General features: G+C 42.0%; 2 long non-coding RNA genes across 4 annotated transcripts; both read left to right on the top strand.

Moving 5' to 3' along the window:
* The first annotated feature begins 7369 nt into the window (after positions 1 to 7369).
* Positions 7370 to 9543, top strand: LOC139829815 (uncharacterized). Of its 2 annotated transcripts, XR_007870239.2 has the most exons (5): positions 7370 to 7621; positions 7710 to 7806; positions 7972 to 8048; positions 8918 to 9008; positions 9175 to 9543. It is a non-coding gene; the product is annotated as an uncharacterized lncRNA (long non-coding RNA). The 2 variants fall into 2 exon arrangements; XR_007870244.2 differs by lacking the exon at positions 8918 to 9008.
* Positions 9544 to 15345: 5802 nt separating this feature from the next.
* On the top strand, positions 15346 to 17519 carry LOC127332158 (uncharacterized). 2 transcript variants are annotated; one of them, XR_007870240.2, is made up of 5 exons: positions 15346 to 15597; positions 15686 to 15782; positions 15948 to 16024; positions 16894 to 16984; positions 17151 to 17519. It is a non-coding gene; the product is annotated as an uncharacterized lncRNA (long non-coding RNA). The 2 variants fall into 2 exon arrangements; XR_007870245.2 differs by lacking the exon at positions 16894 to 16984.
* Positions 17520 to 22780: the final 5261 nt, after the last annotated feature.

Consider the following 22780-nt stretch of genomic DNA (forward strand, 5'->3'; position numbering starts at 1 on the left):
AAAGGTTAACAAGGAGGTTCGTCCTAGCATTTACCCTCTCTTCCTCGGCAGCAGCATCAGTAAAGGAACCTATCAAAACAACGAAGGGGAAACCTTTAAGAGACATAGCATGAGGATGAAAGATATCGGAGGATGAAGCAAGCATACCCGACATATCTGCACTGGCTTCATTCATTAATTCGAGCATGAAATTTTCTCGAGTGGTTGCCTTTTCAGCCTCGGAAGCAGCAATTTCCTTAGCAGCCACGGCCTCGCGAGCTTGCTGAAGAGCAACTTTTTCGGCTTCAGATGACTTACGAGATTGCTCCATCATCACAAGTGTTTGCTTCTTCGCATACTGAAGCTGCTGTCGAAGCTCATCCAGTTCTTGCGACAAGGTATCGTCGACAGGTGCAGTATCAGCAAAAGTTCTCCTCGCGCGAGAAGAAGGCGAAACATCGGAAGGAGCGGAAGATGGAGTATAGTTATCAAATATCAACTGAAATTTAAACAAGACAACATCAAACAACAAGCAAAGATAGAGTTTTCATTAATCTCTTGGAATAATTACAAGGGCATTACAGTGGAGCTAAGGAAGTACGTGTCGCCAAATGACTACTTTGGCGACAAGAGCAAAAGAAACATAGAAAGAAAAATAAAGAGGCATGCAACTAGACCTCCGGCCTTGATGAGCTAGGAGTCAACGCTGGTTTGATCCCGAGATAGGCCAAGATCTTCTTCGTGTTGGGCTTGGCTGCCTTAATCAACGACCTCCATCTTGATTGCTCTATCTGCTCGGTGTCGCCAACTTTCATCCGATCAATAGTGCCATTGTCGGCAACCAACGCGACAGTGTTCTCAACGGCAACCTTCATATTTTCTTGGCGCATCTTCAGTCCAAGGTCTTCCGGTGTATTGAACATCTTGGCAAGGTTGAGGAAAGTCGCAGGCTCCTCTTTCTTCGGGAAGAAGTAGGGGAACAATGCCGACAACACTGCGCTAGCATTCGACACACCTTCACGAATCTCGGATCCATGAAGCTCCAGATAGGAAAGTGCGTCAAGGACAGGGTAATTGACAGGATTCGTCAGATCAAAATCCTGGTTTGTTTGGGCTGTCAAGGAAACAAAGCATTAGTGAAAAGACAAGAAACAACTATTCTCATAAAAATCGAAGGGATCAGCAAAATTACTTTGAAAGTGCGGCGACTACGAGTTTTCGAGCGCTTGAGGATTCCTTCTTCACGAGAAGCTTGCGCAGCTTTGTGCTCATCCAAGGCAGCTGTAGCATCCTCAAGTTTTTTCTGCAGTTCCTCGACACCAGCAGCTTTCGCCTTGGCTTCATCAGCTTCGGCCTTGGCTTTGCTAGCAGCGAGTTCGGCTTTCTTGCGAGCCGCCTCACTTTGCTCAAGTTTTCGAGCAAGTGCGTTGGCGCGTTCGTTGGCCTCTGCAAGTTTCTCTGTCGAGATATGGAAAAGAGAGAGAAGAAAGATCAAAATCGCGAAAAGCAACAGGAGTAAAAAATCAAGGAAAAACAGCAAGTATAAAAGTCGTTACCTTCGACTCTATTAGCATATTCACGGTATCCAATAAATTGGGAACCGATGCGGAGAAGATCTTTGATCATAGGCTGTTCAAGGTGAACACAGCAAGAGAAACATCGGCATGAAAAAGAGAAAAGGTGTGAAAAAACAAAATAAGGAAAATATAGATGTCGACAAGCTTACATCATCTAAGAGCAGAGTCGAAAATTGCCCAACTGAGGGGCAGGTTCAACAATCTTTTCAACCCTTGTCCTTTTTGGTGAAGGAGCAAGGGGGCTTGATGGTAGAGTAGTGGTGACGACGTTTTGTTGAGGAGGCGAGGTTTCTTCTCCTTCAACTAGCGTGTCTGAAGCAAGTACAGTACGTGACGTGCTTGTCCGAGGAGCCACGTCAGTAGTTGGTACTTCTTCCTCGTCATCACTGTTGATCAAAAAATCGGCAGCATAAAAAGCAAGACAAGATAAATATTTCGAGTACAAAAAAAAAAAAAAGGGGGAGAAATAAAGACGACTTACGAGCTGACGAGGGATTCAACATAAGGATCGTAAGCTGCCTTCGGATGAGAAGGAACAACTTCTTCAGCCTTAGAAGTGCCAGAATCCTCGGCATCAGTCCTTTTCCTTTTGTTCCTTGGAGAAACAGCAGGAGGAAGGGATTGCGTCGACTCACTGGCTTCAGACTCAACTTCTTTTTCGTGAGAAGCCGCAGATTTGTGAGAACCCGCGACTTCACTTTCAGGAATAGAAGAACCTTGAGTATCTTCGGCAACGATGGCCTGTTCTTCGACTTCTCCACCCTCCGGAAGAGGAGGAAGGGAGGTCATCGTAGGATGGTTCTGTAAAAAATAGTGATCAAAGGAAAATTAAAGAGATGACAATACAACGAGATGCAGAGAAAGTGCAGAACAAGATAAAAACTCGGGAAGACAAAATACCTCGGGGAGTGGATTGGCGGAGCTGTACGGCTCCACGCGACAAGAGGAAGGAATTGGATCTTTGCCCAGGCGAGAAAGTCTTCGAATCAACTTCTCCAAGTCCTTGGTGGAAAGATCACCGGAGATTCTGTTGGCGTCATTTTTACCAGAATACGTCCAAAGGGGATTTTTGCGAGCCTGAAGAGGCTGCACTCTAATCCTAAGGAAGTAGGCAGTGATTTGAACACCAGACAGCTCTTTGCCTCGAGTGTTTTGAAGGCGACGAATACGAGACATGAGTGCCTCTGTCGCCTTTTCTCTTCCTCGAAGCTTCGGCATCCCAGGAGCGGCGGCGCTGAATTCTGGCACTTCCGTCGAAAGGAACTATGTTGTGTTCAACGGAGTTGGCGCTTTCTTCGTGAATGTAGAGCCACTTTTTGCGCCATCCTTGGACAGAATCAGGAAATTTGACGTCGAAATAATCGACATCAGTACGAACACAGATAACAACGCCACCTATGTTATAAGTGACGTTGTGGGAGCCATTGCGGCGGAGGCGAGAAAATGCGCTTCCACGAGCCCAATTGGGAGGGATTCCGAGGAAGCATTCGCAAAGTGTGATGAAAATAGAAATGTGAAGGATGGAATTGGGGGTCAACTGGTGCGGTTGAATCCCATAAACGAAAAAGAAGGCCGCGGAGGAAATCGTGAATTGGGGTCGAAAGACCACGGATAAGGTGATCAACAAAACTAACCCGGTACTCCATTGGAGGCTTGGGGTAGCTTTCTTCGCTGGGAAAGCGGATGGCGTCCTCCTTCTTCATGAGGCCAAGCCTCTTCAGCATGTTGGTGTCTTGGTTGGAGATTTTGGATCTCTCCCACTCAAGATCCTCGGCGGCCATCTTGGATTCCGGGGTACTGTGGCGAGTGAGTCGCGTGCGCGGTGGCATCAACGGCAATGGACAGAGCAATGCTCGTGAGTGCGGATGATCAGAGAGAGTTGGGCGCAGGGGAAGCTTTTGCGAAGAGGAACAGATGAGCGGCGCAAGCGAGGGGATGAACGGAGGTTGAAGAAAGGTTTATATAAGAATCGGGTGAAGCGGTGCGCCGTTGGATGAAGAAATCGTGTGGTGAAAAAAGATCTTCTAGATACAAGGGTAAAAAGGTATTTTTACTGAGATAGGCGTTACTGTACGTGCGCCAGAAAAAGCGGAGGACGTGTGTCCCCCACTTGCACGACGTGTCAACATGGTGGAAACAATGGACCCACAAGGCAGAAAAATCAAGATTATAAACAGAGATGAAGCAATTTTGTTTAAGGGAAGCATGTCGACAAGAAAAATAAAAGAAGATTGGCGACAGGAGGAATTATTAAATACTTCGGGAGCCTTTGATCAAATACAAGTTTTTGCCCAAACGCTCGGGGGCTACTTCGACAAAAAGTAAAATTTCGAGTATGGCAATATAGAAATTGCGGGAGCCTACAACCAAGCACAAGTCCTTGGCTGTAGCCTCGGGGGCTACTCCCATCGGGAGCGCTGTTCGCGCACCCGAGAGATAAAAAAAGAAGAGAGAGATCATATTGGGAAATAACGACAATATAGCGACAAGGTGGACTAAAATGTCGAGCCTACAACCAAGCACAAGTTCTTGGTTGTAGCCTCGGGGGCTACTCCCATCGGGAACGCTGTTCGCGTACCCGATGAAGTTCAAAAATAAAAGATAGAAAAGCAAGAGAGTATATTTCGAGTTATAATTAACTCTACATATACTCCCATCGGGAGAGCAATATAAGTCATATTTGACTCGATAAAATGTGCCATTCCAACAGCCGGAAAAGCACTCGACAATATATTCTCAGAACGCCGAAGTTGCGATCAATTTCTGAATGCCGCAAATTTGCGAAGGTAAGACCCCAGATCCGTTCTGCTGGGCGTGGCATCGCCAAAGACTGCGCTCTGCTGCTTTTATCCGTATCAACAGATACGAAGAAAAATCCTAACGGACGCGTTAGGTACCCGATAAATTTGACTGGGACTCGACAGAATGGTAAGACCTTAAGCGGCACCTGTCGAAGTTTACACCAGTATCCCGAGATCATGTCCAGGGACGTGATTTTGAAGTAGGTTTTTGCGGATTGCCACTAGAGCAGTTAACTAGTACCTGATCCGTCAGATGAACTAGCCCCAACTACCATTATCCCTGTACAATATAGAATTTTATGTGAAGAAATATAAAAAAGTTGAAGCTTTCGAATAAAAATAAACAGTGGAGATTTTCCCTGATTCTACGATTCAAGCAAAATCTCGGGGGCTACTGACATAGGCATCCCAAATGGGCCTGCCGAAGATAGTACCCGGGGTTTACTGAAGGCCCACTACCCGAAGAATAAGAAGATTCGGGAGCCCAAGATATATCAAGGAAAGTCAAGAGTTGTAATAGGAAGTGTTATTTGTAATCTGGCGGGATGAGTTAGAAACCGTTCCGGACTCTGTAACTTGTATAGCACGAATCCCTCGGCTCCACCTCCTATATAAAGGGGGAGTCGAGGGACGAAGAAGGAATCGAATCATGGTCTACAAACCCTAGTTTTCATAATCGTCGAGTACTTTTCGGCTGAAACCTTCGAGATCTACTTACCCTCTACTTCCAACTAAACCCTAGCCTATAATCCATAGGCATTGACAAGTTGATACCTTGTCACAACCAGCCCAGGCCGGATAATCCGGCCCAAAGTAAGGGCGGATAATCCGGCCGGGCCGGATTTTCCGGGGTGCCACTTGGCCGGATTATCCGGTTTTCTGGAAATTTCCAGAACACCGGAAATCCTGCCTATCTTTAGTTGGTTATTTGCATAAACCCATATGTGATGCAATAATGTATCACGTCACATATAAGATGCATATTTACCAATAAGATGGGGCAACCTAGATCATCCGACCGAAAATCCTCAAACTCCAAGTTTTTACCAAAACATGACATATGAGCAAGATGGAAATGGCTTATAGATGAGTGTAGGCTTAGGTTTAGAAGGCACAAACTGTTAATGGTACATGATCACTCAAGTTTGCAAGATATGAGCAAATAAGGCCAAACTAGAGTGATTTCCCATAAGAACAAGGAGTTGTCAAATAAAACGGCGATAAGATCCAAATAACTCCAACTCTTCACAAAGAAGAGTGTGGTGGCCTAGGCCACCATATATGAGTGTTATTGTAACACCCCAACTTTTTCAACCTTGATTAGTTGTCCTTATTTCAAAAATCAGGGGGAACAAAATCTTTTTCTATAGACTAATTAAGGTGAATTGCCTTGATCTGTTGGTAGATGAACTGTCTTGATTTGCTTGTTGAATTTTGTCTTGAGCTACCTCATAGAACGACACCCCTAGTGGTTAAACAAGCAACTCCCCGAATAAAACACATGTGTGGCTTAGGAAGAATTGTTTTCCTTCTTACTACATCAAACCTCTCTCCTGATGACAACATGGGTGTGCCATCTTGATTTTTCTCTTTGTGGTACAAGATAGCTCAATCATCCTTAATTCACAACTTGGTGATCTCAACGCATGGATCTCATCTGTGCATCTCCCTCTACAATTTCCACATCCTGCATGTCTCATTCTACCCTTGCATCACATATATTCAACTTGATCTTATACCCTATCCAATGATTCAACTCTAGATCACTTCCTTCTACTTTTACCTCTTGTTTTTATTCAAGTTTAATCTTCACAAAACCAAGAGTGGGAATGATGGATACATTCTGTAGCCACCATCTACCCTTGAGAACACTCCTCCCTAAATTAGTTTCCCTCCTCAAAAAAATCCTACAGTTTTCCTTCTCTAGTTTTGATCACAAAACTACTTCTAGTTTTATTAAAACTTTCCAAGATTTCTCTTCAAAGAAAACAAGGAACTGAAATGGGTTTTGTTTTTCATCCCATTTCTACCAAGTATTGATTTATAAAACATTATTTCTATTTTTCTTTGTTTTAACAAAAAGCTTGTTTATGGTACCTATACCATTTCTTGTTTTCCTCTTGCTTATTTTTACCTTTGAGAAAAAACTCTACCTTACTTGAGAAAGTAAGTAGAATATTTTGAACCCCTATGTTCCAACTAGTTTTATCTCAACACTTTCAAACTTCATTCCACTTGAGTTCATTCCCAATTGTCCCTAGACAATTGAGGTGTTTCAAATACTTTTCAAACAAGATCTATTTCAAATGACAACTCTTGCACATCTTATGCACATCTCTGATCCACCACATTGTATCCCCTCCATCCTCCAATTCTGGATCAAATGGATGATCATTTGATACTTTCAACTCACTCCCTATTGACCTCTCATTTGTAGAGCAATTTATATTCTTTTCCATCATTACCTTGACCTCATGAATTCATGATTTAAGTCCCCATATTCTTCATTGTGAGTATATGGTTACTTCACTCACCATCTCTCTTAATCTTGCTCTACCATTGTCTCAACCACCATCACCACCATCATCTCTTGGCCAATTTGATAATTTGATCAAAGTACTTTATTCTCCAACATTGCCACCAATGTTTATTATCACCTCTCTCCCAAATTTTAATACATCATCAAACCATTTTTAGCTAACCCCTCAAATACTCAACCTTGGTCGACATTCATGAAGTGGCCTTGCACTTTGTTTGTTCACTTGTGGTTGTCAAGAAGGAGCCGGCCATGGCAAGAAAATTCGGCCAGCCCTCCCTCCTCATTTCCTTCTCTTCCAAGCCTTGCCTCCCAACTACCCCAATCACTAAATGGGCAGCCACCCACCTTGGCCAATCAAATAAGGAGGCAGCCACTCCTCTCCCTCTATAAATTGGCCCTTGGCCGGCCACTCCCTCCTCCTTTGGTCATTTTTCTCACACTCCACTCCCTCACACTCTCCTCTACCTCTCCCCCCACGAAAATGCTGCTGCCCCTTGCTCCCATGGCCGGCCATGGCCATGGCAAGCCACCAAGATGAAGCTCTCCCTCTCCCTCAAGCTCCTCCGCACCATGAGAGCCTCCCTCTCCTTCTTCTCCCCAACCCTAGATGGTTTTCTCTCCTCTTCTTCTTCCTCCCTTGCTAAGATTGGATCTTGATGCAGGTGCATGTTGGTCCAAGCATGGAGAAGCTTGAGCTATCCTCAGATCTGAAGTTCTTGAGCAAAGTTCGTCCAAAACCTTGCAGTAATTTCTGTATCTTGCTGTTTCAGATTCTGGTACGAACTTGTAAAATCCGCCAAATCTTGTGTGCAGATCCAAATCGAGTGATTCAAAGTTCCGCAGATAGGTATTGAAAAGATCTACAACTTGGCGTTGGTCTCATCCTCAAATTCGTTACGGATTTTGCATGGTAAATAAAGTTCTACAAACATGCAGAATCACTGTTTGTGAGATTTCTTCCGTTTTACAAAACCTTTTTGAGCAAACTCAACTGCGGTTGAAAGCCCTCTACCGTACCTTCATTTTGGCGGTGGTTTCACTTCGATTGACCTCCTGAAACTGAAATGGTTTGCAGATCAAGTTCTGGTCAGATCTGACTTTGTCGAATTAAACCAGGAGCTTGGAAACTAATTTTTGAATGAAACCAACTGGGTAAAAACCACCTATTCAATACCTTTCAGATGCAGCAGACCTCATATTTTTGTGATTTGTGTATGATTTTTGGTGAATTAAACTTGTTCTGTGTGTTCTGCAGACATGGATGTTAGATTTTAATTCATCAAAAATCCATTTTTGAACCTAATTGAGTGATTCCAATTCTGTAGGATTACTGAATGTTTTCTTAATCATCTCAAACAAGTTTCAAACCTTTATCTGTTCTGCAACTCCATAGTTAAAGCAAATGGTGAAAACATGCAGTAAACTTGTAAATCCATTTGTGAGAGTTTCAGAAACAATTTGAACCCAAATCCAATTGTGTGTGAATCTCTGTTTAAATATCTTTCAAATGCCAGTGGCCTCATATTTTTAGGTTTTTTCTACGATTTATGGCTTACAGATCTTGTTTTCTGTACAGTCAGATTCAAAGAAATTCCTAAAATTGTAGGTTTAATATTTTTGGGTGATTCCAATTGGGTTAGTCTTGTATTAGTACTGGATATCTAGGAAAAATATTATTAGTCTCTGTTCATACATATTTGTTGCTGTTAGTAATGTTTATGTGTGACATGCATTGTTGAAACAAAACTTTTCGGTTTATCTAAAACCCTTGACCAACTCATTTTAGTAGAGGTGGGCAACCTTTGTTTTATGCTTGCAAAACAAAACCTCTGCAACCTAACATTAGCTCTTTTGTTTTGCTTAAGTTTCCAAATGATGTGGAATATGGTTTGCTTCCTATTTTGGTTGTAGTGTTATGGGAACAAATTAAGTTAGGAAAACTGTTTTCTACTTTTTCAAAAATGTTTGAAAATGCTTTGTGATTGTATTTGATGTCAAACTAATGCACTTGTCCTCTTTAGGATGTTATCTACCAGGGGATATTTGGTTTATACCATAGTGATACCCGAGAGAGGCAATTGCTAAGTTGTGATGCACTCATACCTTTACTAGGTAAATAAATGGGGTTTTCTAAACTAAAACTCTTAAAGTTGTTTTGTGGTATCTATAGGTCCTTAGTATGTTATACCTTGGCTGCATGGTTAGTTTTTGATTGATGAATGTTGTCTTGTTGATGCAATGTGATTGATTGTGTTCCTTTTATATTTTCCGGCGATAGATGCGAACAATTCCGGAGAAGAAGAAGTGGAATCGGACGAGGATTTTATTTATATTGTTGGGATTCTTATATTTATGGAGTTGAAGAAGTCCGGGGACAAATAAGCCAAGGCAAGCCATCTTTTGATCTCTGATTTGGTGTCTAGTTGGATGTCATTTGTTGATGTCCAAAGCACCTTAATTCTATGTGTGTTACTCTCTCTATTTATGTCATCTATGTGTGATTTCAAGTGGGGAACTCCCTAGTGGTGATACTCCACTATTGTCATGGTGATTATGGGATGCATGGTATCATGGCCGTGCTATTTCACTTGGTTATCTTGTATGCTCAACTTGAGCATGTTCCATCTCAAGATAGTAACTTACACCACATCCACCCTCTTTGTAGTATAGAGGTATCAATGTCATGATCTTGGCGTATTCTCAACTTGAGAGAAGTATGCCGTGTACCCATGGGAAAGTAGGTTGGATAGTGATACTCCACCATCTAACTTGTACACTTAGCACCACCAATCTGAAAATGTTTCCTCTTATGTTGTCATTATACATGCTTACCTTAAGCAAGTATGATCCTCTTTACGCCACTCACACATCCCCTCATGGGCGTGATGACCTTCATCTCGGCCATGGTGATGTTTTAGTTCCATTCATGAAACTATAGGATGGGAACCCCTCAAGGTTTACCTTGTTGTAAATGTTTTTGAAAACCTTGGGTGAGTTGGACTTACCCAAGTGTGTGTTATGAAAGGAAAGGATCTTGGCAAAGATGGTTGAAAAGAAAATCTTGTTTTCGAAAACTTTGGCGCCTAAGTATTCACCCGTGACAATTAACCCGCGCAACCACATTACCCTGGAGTGGGACGGGGCTTAGCTCGTAGTTTGTTCTTCTTAACATGGGACACCGCACAACTATATAAGGGTAAGGTTACCCCTGAATCCGGATTGTCGTTGGTGGAGACAATAGTATAACGGGAGGCCTTCGGGGCTGACCCGTCCGGAAGACACTATGGGTCTCCTGGCTTGGCGGTGGAGCCACGCTCAAAGGAGGTGAGCTGCCACGGTGCCGGGGAGGTACATACTCCATAGGGTAGGATCCTGTGCTAAGTCGAATAGGCGAAAGGCTATGTCCGAGTTTTTGTCATTGCATAGGTGATATGCAGGGATGATGCCCAAATGATAAACTCGCGGATCTTGTGGGGAAAGTGTGCAAACTCTGCAGAGTCAAATCTATTCGAATAGCCGTGTCCGCGGTCATGGACGGTTGGAATGGCTGTTGCTTAGCCTGATGAGTTTTTGGTTTACAAAAAAATTGTTTGGAAAATGAAAGAAATGAACTTGTTTTCGGAGTACCGGAAGGGTACGGGAATGGTTTGGTTGACCATATGGAGATGGTCGGAAAGGAAATAAATTGGGTTACCCCTATCCTAGTGTTTTATGTTGTAGAACTCTTTTGAAGTATCTTCTTCAATAAAGATATAGATATGTCATAGGATCTCTCTAGCATTCCCATCAAATGAGGTGGCGATATGCTAACTCTTCTTCAATAAAGATATAGATATGTCATAGGACTTCCCTAGCGTCCCCATCAATTGAGAGGGCGGTATGCTACCTTCCCTCTTATTAGGTTAGCATGATGTCTTTGAAAACACCATAGTATCCGCATCACTTGAGATGCCGGCATGCTATATCCACAAGCAAGAGAAACTGATCTTCTCATGCATGCTATTTCCATAAGAGAAACTATTCTCTCCCTCTTGTCTTCTCTAGTTAGACTTGTATTCACCTTCTTGATGGTTTGCGAGTACAATTCCCAATGTACTCACGGCTTTGTCCCTGGCTATTTACTTGGCCAGATTTGGAGGAACACGATGGATGAAGAAGGAGTTGGCGACGTCTATGCGAGCTAGGAACGTCTTCCCAGTCAGTTGCCTGTAGGGTTATGGCAGATGACTTGGGTACTGCGCTGCTGAAGTGATGATGTTACTCTGATGTTTAGTTAGGCCCTCCGAGGCTATTATGTAAGTACTGGTCATGTGACCATATTGTAATTTTCTTATTCCGCTTTGTAATGGATGGTGTAATTTGATATCAGTTCGGTTATGTGTTCACGGCGCACTGATCATGGGATCGTGAACTGTATACATAACTGGGAATTTCGGACAGCTAGTCCGGGGTCCCCACAGAGCTGGTATCAGAGCTATCCTGACTGTAGGAGACCTTAGTTAGCATGGACGTTAGTTAGGAAACAATTACTTGGGAAAAACTATTTATGAAACAAATTCTTTCTTTAGTCGGAAGCATAGCTTCTACTCCTCTTATTTCTTCAAGACTTCTAAATTCTTGTCTCTCCACTTGATTAAAATGTTTGAAAAAAAATTACTCTATTGTCTAATCCATTTCAAACCTACATGATTGGACGATGTCCCCGACTCAGACCCGGAGACTCGAAGTCAAAGATGGATCAACCTTTTATGAAGTCTCACGTATCTCCAACGACAACTACTGAAGATTGGAGGCCGACTTAGTGTGCACATAAAAGAGATAATAATATCATGTCTTTGGTTATCACCAAAGTCTGTCAGGGAGCTGACCTTGTTCCTCCGTGGACTTGCACTTTTTGCAGTCATCAGGGATCAAGTCCTCAGTTTCTTGACTAGTAATTTTTAGGCCAGCCACGAGAAGATATCGACTTCGGGAGCACCTCAACAGCTACCTCTTCGAAGACCTTATGTTTTCGGGATGTCGAGAATAGAAGTTCTACACAGATTTCTCCTCCGCTTCAACATCAACGACTCAACACCCGGCCCCTTCACCACCAAATGCTACAAGGATCCAAGTTGATGTCGATGCCAGCAAGATGAAGACGTCGACATATGTGACCAGCCCCAAACCTATAGGATGGATAGGAAAAACTCAATCGCTTCGATTGAGCTACCCCCACGTGTTAGGTATCTCTAGATACTTAGAGTGCTTTGTTTGGTATGCTGATTGCTTGTAGTTCCCTAATGTGCTGCCTTGAGTGTTTGTATCTGTTTGTTGTGTGCATGTATGTCTTGCTATTTAGACGTTCCCGTCCTTTTTAATTGTTTGGAATTTGTAAAACAGAAATTAAAAATGGAAATCTGCCAGTGTACTGTTTTGCTAATAAAAATAGTTTGGTAGCTCCGATTGATGTGATTCCAATTGCACTAGAACCAGTATGAAATTATCTTTCAGATGCCACTGACCTTGTATTTTTAGGATTTTTGTGCGATTTTTAATAAATAAAACTTGATCACTGTTTATGGTTGGTATTTTGAGTCTCAAAAATTGAAAAATAAATATTTTTGAATGGTTCCAATTGTGTTGATCTTGTTTTGTTACGGTGCATATAGGAAAAATACCAGTAGCCTCTGTTAGTGATATTTTGTCTCTGGTTATGATTGTATGGGTGTCACATGCAATGATAGGATTAACGAAAAGGCTCTAACTCTAGCCCGTTAGCAGTTGTTTTTCAACCATCAGAGGAACTAACCCTACCCTGATCTACGCTAACTTCCTTCAAGATCAGCTGGAGCATCTCCACTACGCCAAGAAAGAAGAAGCCCTACCTTCAAGAGTGACTGCACCTCTGCGAGAAGACCTACAAACTTGGTCCGACCTTGGAGTATAATCGCGCTAACCTCTAGGATATCTTCTTGAAATCACCCTCTAACACGCCGTCTAACAAGCTAAGAAGACAATAGCATCAAAGCCAAGTTACATCACATGGTTCACCTGTTCCTCATCAAGTGAAGCTCATGAAGATACCTCAAGATTCAAGATTAGGTGTATTTTACCTACTCACTTCTTAAGTGGTATAAGTCAACACTGACCCTCAAGCTGAAGATTGTCTTCGACGGCCTTCGTTGCTGCTTCATATGGAGACCAACCAGGCGTTTCATCGACTTACTAACTTACCGCGCGTTATATGGTCTAATAAACACCGTGAGTGACTCTTGAAGTCGTGGACTACACATCGTCTCCTGAAGATTCTTCAACTGAATACGGAAGATCGACGACTTCTTCCGAAGCCCCAGACAGAACTACAAGGCAGAAGCTCTGAGTTTTTCCGAGAACCCGATGAAAAATCTTAAGGGTGGAAGACTTCGTCTTCCACTAAAATCAAGCTAACTCTAAAAAGGTTTTCAGCCCTGCTCAAGCACCGTTGGGTGCACTAACCCTCCCACAGTCTTGAACCTCCGCCAGGATCGTGAAGAAGCTACAGATCCAACACCTGCATGGAGTAGTCAACCTCTTCATGAAGCTCGCCATCGGCCGAAATCCAACATGTCTCCCAGAAGATGAAGCAAACGACTTTCTCTACAACGGCACGTCTACAGAAGAATGGAGCCTGACTTTGGTTAAACTTTATAACCCCTCTAGTTCTACACTCAGTAATCTCGGGACGAGATTATTTTAAGGGTGGAAGATCTGTAACACCCCAACTTTTTCAACCTTGATTAGTTGTCCTTATTTCAAAAATCAGGGGGAACAAAATCTTTTTCTATAGACTAATTAAGGTGAATTGCCTTGATCTGTTGGTAGATGAACTGTCTTGATTTGCTTGTTGAATTTTGTCTTGAGCTACCTCATAGAACGACACCCCTAGTGGTTAAACAAGCAACTCCCCGAATAAAACACATGTGTGGCTTAGGAAGAATTGTTTTCCTTCTTACTACATCAAACCTCTCTCCTGATGACAACATGGGTGTGCCATCTTGATTTTTCTCTTTGTGGTACAAGATAGCTCAATCATCCTTAATTCACAACTTGGTGATCTCAACGCATGGATCTCATCTGTGCATCTCCCTCTACAATTTCCACATCCTGCATGTCTCATTCTACCCTTGCATCACATATATTCAACTTGATCTTATACCCTATCCAATGATTCAACTCTAGATCACTTCCTTCTACTTTTACCTCTTGTTTTTATTCAAGTTTAATCTTCACAAAACCAAGAGTGGGAATGATGGATACATTCTGTAGCCACCATCTACCCTTGAGAACACTCCTCCCTAAATTAGTTTCCCTCCTCAAAAAAATCCTACAGTTTTCCTTCTCTAGTTTTGATCACAAAACTACTTCTAGTTTTATTAAAACTTTCCAAGATTTCTCTTCAAAGAAAACAAGGAACTGAAATGGGTTTTGTTTTTCATCCCATTTCTACCAAGTATTGATTTATAAAACATTATTTCTATTTTTCTTTGTTTTAACAAAAAGCTTGTTTATGGTACCTATACCATTTCTTGTTTTCCTCTTGCTTATTTTTACCTTTGAGAAAAAACTCTACCTTACTTGAGAAAGTAAGTAGAATATTTTGAACCCCTATGTTCCAACTAGTTTTATCTCAACACTTTCAAACTTCATTCCACTTGAGTTCGTTCCCAATTGTCCCTAGACAATTGAGGTGTTTCAAATACTTTTCAAACAAGATCTATTTCAAATGACAACTCTTGCACATCTTATGCACATCTCTGATCCACCACATTGTATCCCCTCCATCCTCCAATTCTGGATCAAATGGATGATCATTTGATACTTTCAACTCACTCCCTATTGACCTCTCATTTGTAGAGCAATTTATATTCTTTTCCATCATTACCTTGACCTCATGAATTCATGATTTAAGTCCCCATATTCTTCATTGTGAGTATATGGTTACTTCACTCACCATCTCTCTTAATCTTGCTCTACCATTGTCTCAACCACCATCACCACCATCATCTCTTGGCCAATTTGATAATTTGATCAAAGTACTTTATTCTCCAACATTGCCACCAATGTTTATTATCACCTCTCTCCCAAATTTTAATACATCATCAAACCATTTTTAGCTAACCCTCAAATACTCAACCTTGGTCGACATTCATGAAGTGGCCTTGCACTTTGTTTGTTCACTTGTGGTTGTCAAGAAGGAGCCGGCCATGGCAAGAAAATTCGGCCAGCCCTCCCTCCTCATTTCCTTCTCTTCCAAGCCTTGCCTCCCAACTACCCCAATCACTAAATGGGCAGCCACCCACCTTGGCCAATCAAATAAGGAGGCAGCCACTCCTCTCCCTCTATAAATTGGCCCTTGGCCGGCCACTCCCTCCTCCTTTGGTCATTTTTCTCACACTCCACTCCCTCACACTCTCCTCTACCTCTCCCCCCACGAAAATGCTGCTGCCCCTTGCTCCCATGGCCGGCCATGGCCATGGCAAGCCACCAAGATGAAGCTCTCCCTCTCCCTCAAGCTCCTCCGCACCATGAGAGCCTCCCTCTCCTTCTTCTCCCCAACCCTAGATGGTTTTCTCTCCTCTTCTTCTTCCTCCCTTGCTAAGATTGGATCTTGATGCAGGTGCATGTTGGTCCAAGCATGGAGAAGCTTGAGCTATCCTCAGATCTGAAGTTCTTGAGCAAAGTTCGTCCAAAACCTTGCAGTAATTTCTGTATCTTGCTGTTTCAGATTCTGGTACGAACTTGTAAAATCCGCCAAATCTTGTGTGCAGATCCAAATCGAGTGATTCAAAGTTCCGCAGATAGGTATTGAAAAGATCTACAACTTGGCGTTGGTCTCATCCTCAAATTCGTTACGGATTTTGCATGGTAAATAAAGTTCTACAAACATGCAGAATCACTGTTTGTGAGATTTCTTCCGTTTTACAAAACCTTTTTGAGCAAACTCAACTGCGGTTGAAAGCCCTCTACCGTACCTTCATTTTGGCGGTGGTTTCACTTCGATTGACCTCCTGAAACTGAAATGGTTTGCAGATCAAGTTCTGGTCAGATCTGACTTTGTCGAATTAAACCAGGAGCTTGGAAACTAATTTTTGAATGAAACCAACTGGGTAAAAACCACCTATTCAATACCTTTCAGATGCAGCAGACCTCATATTTTTGTGATTTGTGTATGATTTTTGGTGAATTAAACTTGTTCTGTGTGTTCTGCAGACATGGATGTTAGATTTTAATTCATCAAAAATCCATTTTTGAACCTAATTGAGTGATTCCAATTCTGTAGGATTACTGAATGTTTTCTTAATCATCTCAAACAAGTTTCAAACCTTTATCTGTTCTGCAACTCCATAGTTAAAGCAAATGGTGAAAACATGCAGTAAACTTGTAAATCCATTTGTGAGAGTTTCAGAAACAATTTGAACCCAAATCCAATTGTGTGTGAATCTCTGTTTAAATATCTTTCAAATGCCAGTGGCCTCATATTTTTAGGTTTTTTCTACGATTTATGGCTTACAGATCTTGTTTTCTGTACAGTCAGATTCAAAGAAATTCCTAAAATTGTAGGTTTAATATTTTTGGGTGATTCCAATTGGGTTAGTCTTGTATTAGTACTGGATATCTAGGAAAAATATTATTAGTCTCTGTTCATACATATTTGTTGCTGTTAGTAATGTTTATGTGTGACATGCATTGTTGAAACAAAACTTTTCGGTTTATCTAAAACCCTTGACCAACTCATTTTAGTAGAGGTGGGCAACCTTTGTTTTATGCTTGCAAAACAAAACCTCTGCAACCTAACATTAGCTCTTTTGTTTTGCTTAAGTTTCCAAATGATGTGGAATATGGTTTGCTTCCTATTTTGGTTGTAGTGTTATGGGAACAAATTAAGTTAGGAAAACTGTTTTCTACTTTTTCAAAAATGTTTGAAAATGCTTTGTGATTGTATTTGATGTCAAACTAATGCACTTGTCCTCTTTAGGATGTTATCTACCAGGGGATATTTGGTTTATACCATAGTGATACCCGAGAGAGGCAATTGCTAAGTTGTGATGCACTCATACCTTTACTAGGTAAATAAATGGGGTTTTCTAAACTAAAACTCTTAAAGTTGTTTTGTGGTATCTATAGGTCCTTAGTATGTTATACCTTGGCTGCATGGTTAGTTTTTGATTGATGAATGTTGTCTTGTTGATGCAATGTGATTGATTGTGTTCCTTTTATATTTTCCGGCGATAGATGCGAACAATTCCGGAGAAGAAGAAGTGGAATCGGACGAGGATTTTATTTATATTGTTGGGATTCTTATATTTATGGAGTTGAAGAAGTCCGGGGACAAATAAGCCAAGGCAAGCCATCTTTTGATCTCTGATTTGGTGTCTAGTTGGATGTCATTTGTTGATGTCCAAAGCACCTTAATTCTATGTGTGTTACTCTCTCTATTTATGTCATCTATGTGTGATTTCAAGTGGGGAACTCCCTAGTGGTGATACTCCACTATTGTCATGGTGATTATGGGATGCATGGTATCATGGCCGTGCTATTTCACTTGGTTATCTTGTATGCTCAACTTGAGCATGTTCCATCTCAAGATAGTAACTTACACCACATCCACCCTCTTTGTAGTATAGAGGTATCAATGTCATGATCTTGGCGTATTCTCAACTTGAGAGAAGTATGCCGTGTACCCATGGGAAAGTAGGTTGGATAGTGATACTCCACCATCTAACTTGTACACTTAGCACCACCAATCTGAAAATGTTTCCTCTTATGTTGTCATTATACATGCTTACCTTAAGCAAGTATGATCCTCTTTACGCCACTCACACATCCCCTCATGGGCGTGATGACCTTCATCTCGGCCATGGTGATGTTTTAGTTCCATTCATGAAACTATAGGATGGGAACCCCTCAAGGTTTACCTTGTTGTAAATGTTTTTGAAAACCTTGGGTGAGTTGGACTTACCCAAGTGTGTGTTATGAAAGGAAAGGATCTTGGCAAAGATGGTTGAAAAGAAAATCTTGTTTTCGAAAACTTTGGCGCCTAAGTATTCACCCGTGACAATTAACCCGCGCAACCACATTACCCTGGAGTGGGACGGGGCTTAGCTCGTAGTTTGTTCTTCTTAACATGGGACACCGCACAACTATATAAGGGTAAGGTTACCCCTGAATCCGGATTGTCGTTGGTGGAGACAATAGTATAACGGGAGGCCTTCGGGGCTGACCCGTCCAGGAAGACACTATGGGTCTCCTGGCTTGGCGGTGGAGCCACGCTCAAAGGAGGTGAGCTGCCACGGTGCCGGGAGGTACATACTCCATAGGGTAGGATCTGTGCTAAGTCGAATAGGCGAAAGGCTATGTCCGAGTTTTTGTCATTGCATAGGTGATATGCAGGGATGATGCCCAAATGATAAACTCGCGGATCTTGTGGGGAAAGTGTGCAAACTCTGCAGAGTCAAATCTATTCGAATAGCCGTGTCCGCGGTCATGGACGGTTGGAATGGCTGTTGCTTAGCCTGATGAGTTTTTGGTTTACAAAAAAATTGTTTGGAAAATGAAAGAAATGAACTTGTTTTCGGAGTACCGGAAGGGTACGGGAATGGTTTGGTTGACCATATGGAGATGGTCGGAAAGGAAATAAATTGGGTTACCCCTATCCTAGTGTTTTATGTTGTAGAACTCTTTTGAAGTATCTTCTTCAATAAAGATATAGATATGTCATAGGATCTCTCTAGCATTCCCATCAAATGAGGTGGCGATATGCTAACTCTTCTTCAATAAAGATATAGATATGTCATAGGACTTCCCTAGCGTCCCCATCAATTGAGAGGGCGGTATGCTACCTTCCCTCTTATTAGGTTAGCATGATGTCTTTGAAAACACCATAGTATCCGCATCACTTGAGATGCCGGCATGCTATATCCACAAGCAAGAGAAACTGATCTTCTCATGCATGCTATTTCCATAAGAGAAACTATTCTCTCCCTCTTGTCTTCTCTAGTTAGACTTGTATTCACCTTCTTGATGGTTTGCGAGTACAATTCCCAATGTACTCACGGCTTTGTCCCTGGCTATTTACTTGGCCAGATTTGGAGGAACACGATGGATGAAGAAGGAGTTGGCGACGTCTATGCGAGCTAGGAACGTCTTCCCAGTCAGTTGCCTGTAGGGTTATGGCAGATGACTTGGGTACTGCGCTGCTGAAGTGATGATGTTACTCTGATGTTTAGTTAGGCCCTCCGAGGCTATTATGTAAGTACTGGTCATGTGACCATATTGTAATTTTCTTATTCCGCTTTGTAATGGATGGTGTAATTTGATATCAGTTCGGTTATGTGTTCACGGCGCACTGATCATGGGATCGTGAACTGTATACATAACAGGGAATTTCGGACAGCTAGTCCGGGGTCCCCACAGAGCTGGTATCAGAGCTATCCTGACTGTAGGAGACCTTAGTTAGCATGGACGTTAGTTAGGAAACAATTACTTGGGAAAAACTATTTATGAAACAAATTCTTTCTTTAGTCGGAAGCATAGCTTCTACTCCTCTTATTTCTTCAAGACTTCTAAATTCTTGTCTCTCCACTTGATTAAAATGTTTGAAAAAAAATTACTCTATTGTCTAATCCATTTCAAACCTACATGATTGGACGATGTCCCCGACTCAGACCCGGAGACTCGAAGTCAAAGATGGATCAACCTTTTATGAAGTCTCACGTATCTCCAACGACAACTACTGAAGATTGGAGGCCGACTTAGTGTGCACATAAAAGAGATAATAATATCATGTCTTTGGTTATCACCAAAGTCTGTCAGGGAGCTGACCTTGTTCCTCCGTGGACTTGCACTTTTTGCAGTCATCAGGGATCAAGTCCTCAGTTTCTTGACTAGTAATTTTTAGGCCAGCCACGAGAAGATATCGACTTCGGGAGCACCTCAACAGCTACCTCTTCGAAGACCTTATGTTTTCGGGATGTCGAGAATAGAAGTTCTACACAGATTTCTCCTCCGCTTCAACATCAACGACTCAACACCCGGCCCCTTCACCACCAAATGCTACAAGGATCCAAGTTGATGTCGATGCCAGCAAGATGAAGACGTCGACATATGTGACCAGCCCCAAACCTATAGGATGGATAGGAAAAACTCAATCGCTTCGATTGAGCTACCCCCACGTGTTAGGTATCTCTAGATACTTAGAGTGCTTTGTTTGGTATGCTGATTGCTTGTAGTTCCCTAATGTGCTGCCTTGAGTGTTTGTATCTGTTTGTTGTGTGCATGTATGTCTTGCTATTTAGACGTTCCCGTCCTTTTTAATTGTTTGGAATTTGTAAAACAGAAATTAAAAATGGAAATCTGCCAGTGTACTGTTTTGCTAATAAAAATAGTTTGGTAGCTCCGATTGATGTGATTCCAATTGCACTAGAACCAGTATGAAATTATCTTTCAGATGCCACTGACCTTGTATTTTTAGGATTTTTGTGCGATTTTTAATAAATAAAACTTGATCACTGTTTATGGTTGGTATTTTGAGTCTCAAAAATTGAAAAATAAATATTTTTGAATGGTTCCAATTGTGTTGATCTTGTTTTGTTACGGTGCATATAGGAAAAATACCAGTAGCCTCTGTTAGTGATATTTTGTCTCTGGTTATGATTGTATGGGTGTCACATGCAATGATAGGATTAACGAAAAGGCTCTAACTCTAGCCCGTTAGCAGTTGTTTTTCAACCATCAGAGGAACTAACCCTACCCTGATCTACGCTAACTTCCTTCAAGATCAGCTGGAGCATCTCCACTACGCCAAGAAAGAAGAAGCCCTACCTTCAAGAGTGACTGCACCTCTGCGAGAAGACCTACAAACTTGGTCCGACCTTGGAGTATAATCGCGCTAACCTCTAGGATATCTTCTTGAAATCACCCTCTAACACGCCGTCTAACAAGCTAAGAAGACAATAGCATCAAAGCCAAGTTACATCACATGGTTCACCTGTTCCTCATCAAGTGAAGCTCATGAAGATACCTCAAGATTCAAGATTAGGTGTATTTTACCTACTCACTTCTTAAGTGGTATAAGTCAACACTGACCCTCAAGCTGAAGATTGTCTTCGACGGCCTTCGTTGCTGCTTCATATGGAGACCAACCAGGCGTTTCATCGACTTACTAACTTACCGCGCGTTATATGGTCTAATAAACACCGTGAGTGACTCTTGAAGTCGTGGACTACACATCGTCTCCTGAAGATTCTTCAACTGAATACGGAAGATCGACGACTTCTTCCGAAGCCCCAGACAGAACTACAAGGCAGAAGCTCTGAGTTTTTCCGAGAACCCGATGAAAAATCTTAAGGGTGGAAGACTTCGTCTTCCACTAAAATCAAGCTAACTCTAAAAAGGTTTTCAGCCCTGCTCAAGCACCGTTGGGTGCACTAACCCTCCCACAGTCTTGAACCTCCGCCAGGATCGTGAAGAAGCTACAGATCCAACACCTGCATGGAGTAGTCAACCTCTTCATGAAGCTCGCCATCGGCCGAAATCCAACATGTCTCCCAGAAGATGAAGCAAACGACTTTCTCTACAACGGCACGTCTACAGAAGAATGGAGCCTGACTTTGGTTAAACTTTATAACCCCTCTAGTTCTACACTCAGTAATCTCGGGACGAGATTATTTTAAGGGTGGAAGATCTGTAACACCCCAACTTTTTCAACCTTGATTAGTTGTCCTTATTTCAAAAATCAGGGGGAACAAAATCTTTTTCTATAGACTAATTAAGGTGAATTGCCTTGATCTGTTGGTAGATGAACTGTCTTGATTTGCTTGTTGAATTTTGTCTTGAGCTACCTCATAGAACGACACCCCTAGTGGTTAAACAAGCAACTCCCCGAATAAAACACATGTGTGGCTTAGGAAGAATTGTTTTCCTTCTTACTACATCAAACCTCTCTCCTGATGACAACATGGGTGTGCCATCTTGATTTTTCTCTTTGTGGTACAAGATAGCTCAATCATCCTTAATTCACAACTTGGTGATCTCAACGCATGGATCTCATCTGTGCATCTCCCTCTACAATTTCCACATCCTGCATGTCTCATTCTACCCTTGCATCACATATATTCAACTTGATCTTATACCCTATCCAATGATTCAACTCTAGATCACTTCCTTCTACTTTTACCTCTTGTTTTTATTCAAGTTTAATCTTCACAAAACCAAGAGTGGGAATGATGGATACATTCTGTAGCCACCATCTACCCTTGAGAACACTCCTCCCTAAATTAGTTTCCCTCCTCAAAAAAATCCTACAGTTTTCCTTCTCTAGTTTTGATCACAAAACTACTTCTAGTTTTATTAAAACTTTCCAAGATTTCTCTTCAAAGAAAACAAGGAACTGAAATGGGTTTTGTTTTTCATCCCATTTCTACCAAGTATTGATTTATAAAACATTATTTCTATTTTTCTTTGTTTTAATTTGATATCAGTTCGGTTATGTGTTCACGGCGCACTGATCATGGGATCGTGAACTGTATACATAACAGGGAATTTCGGACAGCTAGTCCGGGGTCCCCACAGTTATGGCATGGCACCGCGAAGATATATCTTGGGTCCAAGCCACTACTCATCATTGAAGCTCACATATCAACATATGATATAAAGAGAATGATTTCTTAATGTTGGCATTATGGGGGGAGGGATGATGGCGTGTAACTCACACGTTCGTTGGGAACCCCAAGAGGAAGGTATGATGCGCACAGCAGCAAGTTTTCCCTCAAAAAGAAACCAAGGTTTATCGAACCAGGAGGAGCCAAGAAGCACGTTGAAGGTTGATGGCGGCGGGATGTAGTGCGGCGCAACACCAGGGATTC

Source organism: Lolium perenne, chromosome 4 (assembly GCF_019359855.2).
Source record: "Lolium perenne isolate Kyuss_39 chromosome 4, Kyuss_2.0, whole genome shotgun sequence".
In the NCBI taxonomy this organism is placed as follows: domain Eukaryota; kingdom Viridiplantae; phylum Streptophyta; class Magnoliopsida; order Poales; family Poaceae; genus Lolium; species Lolium perenne.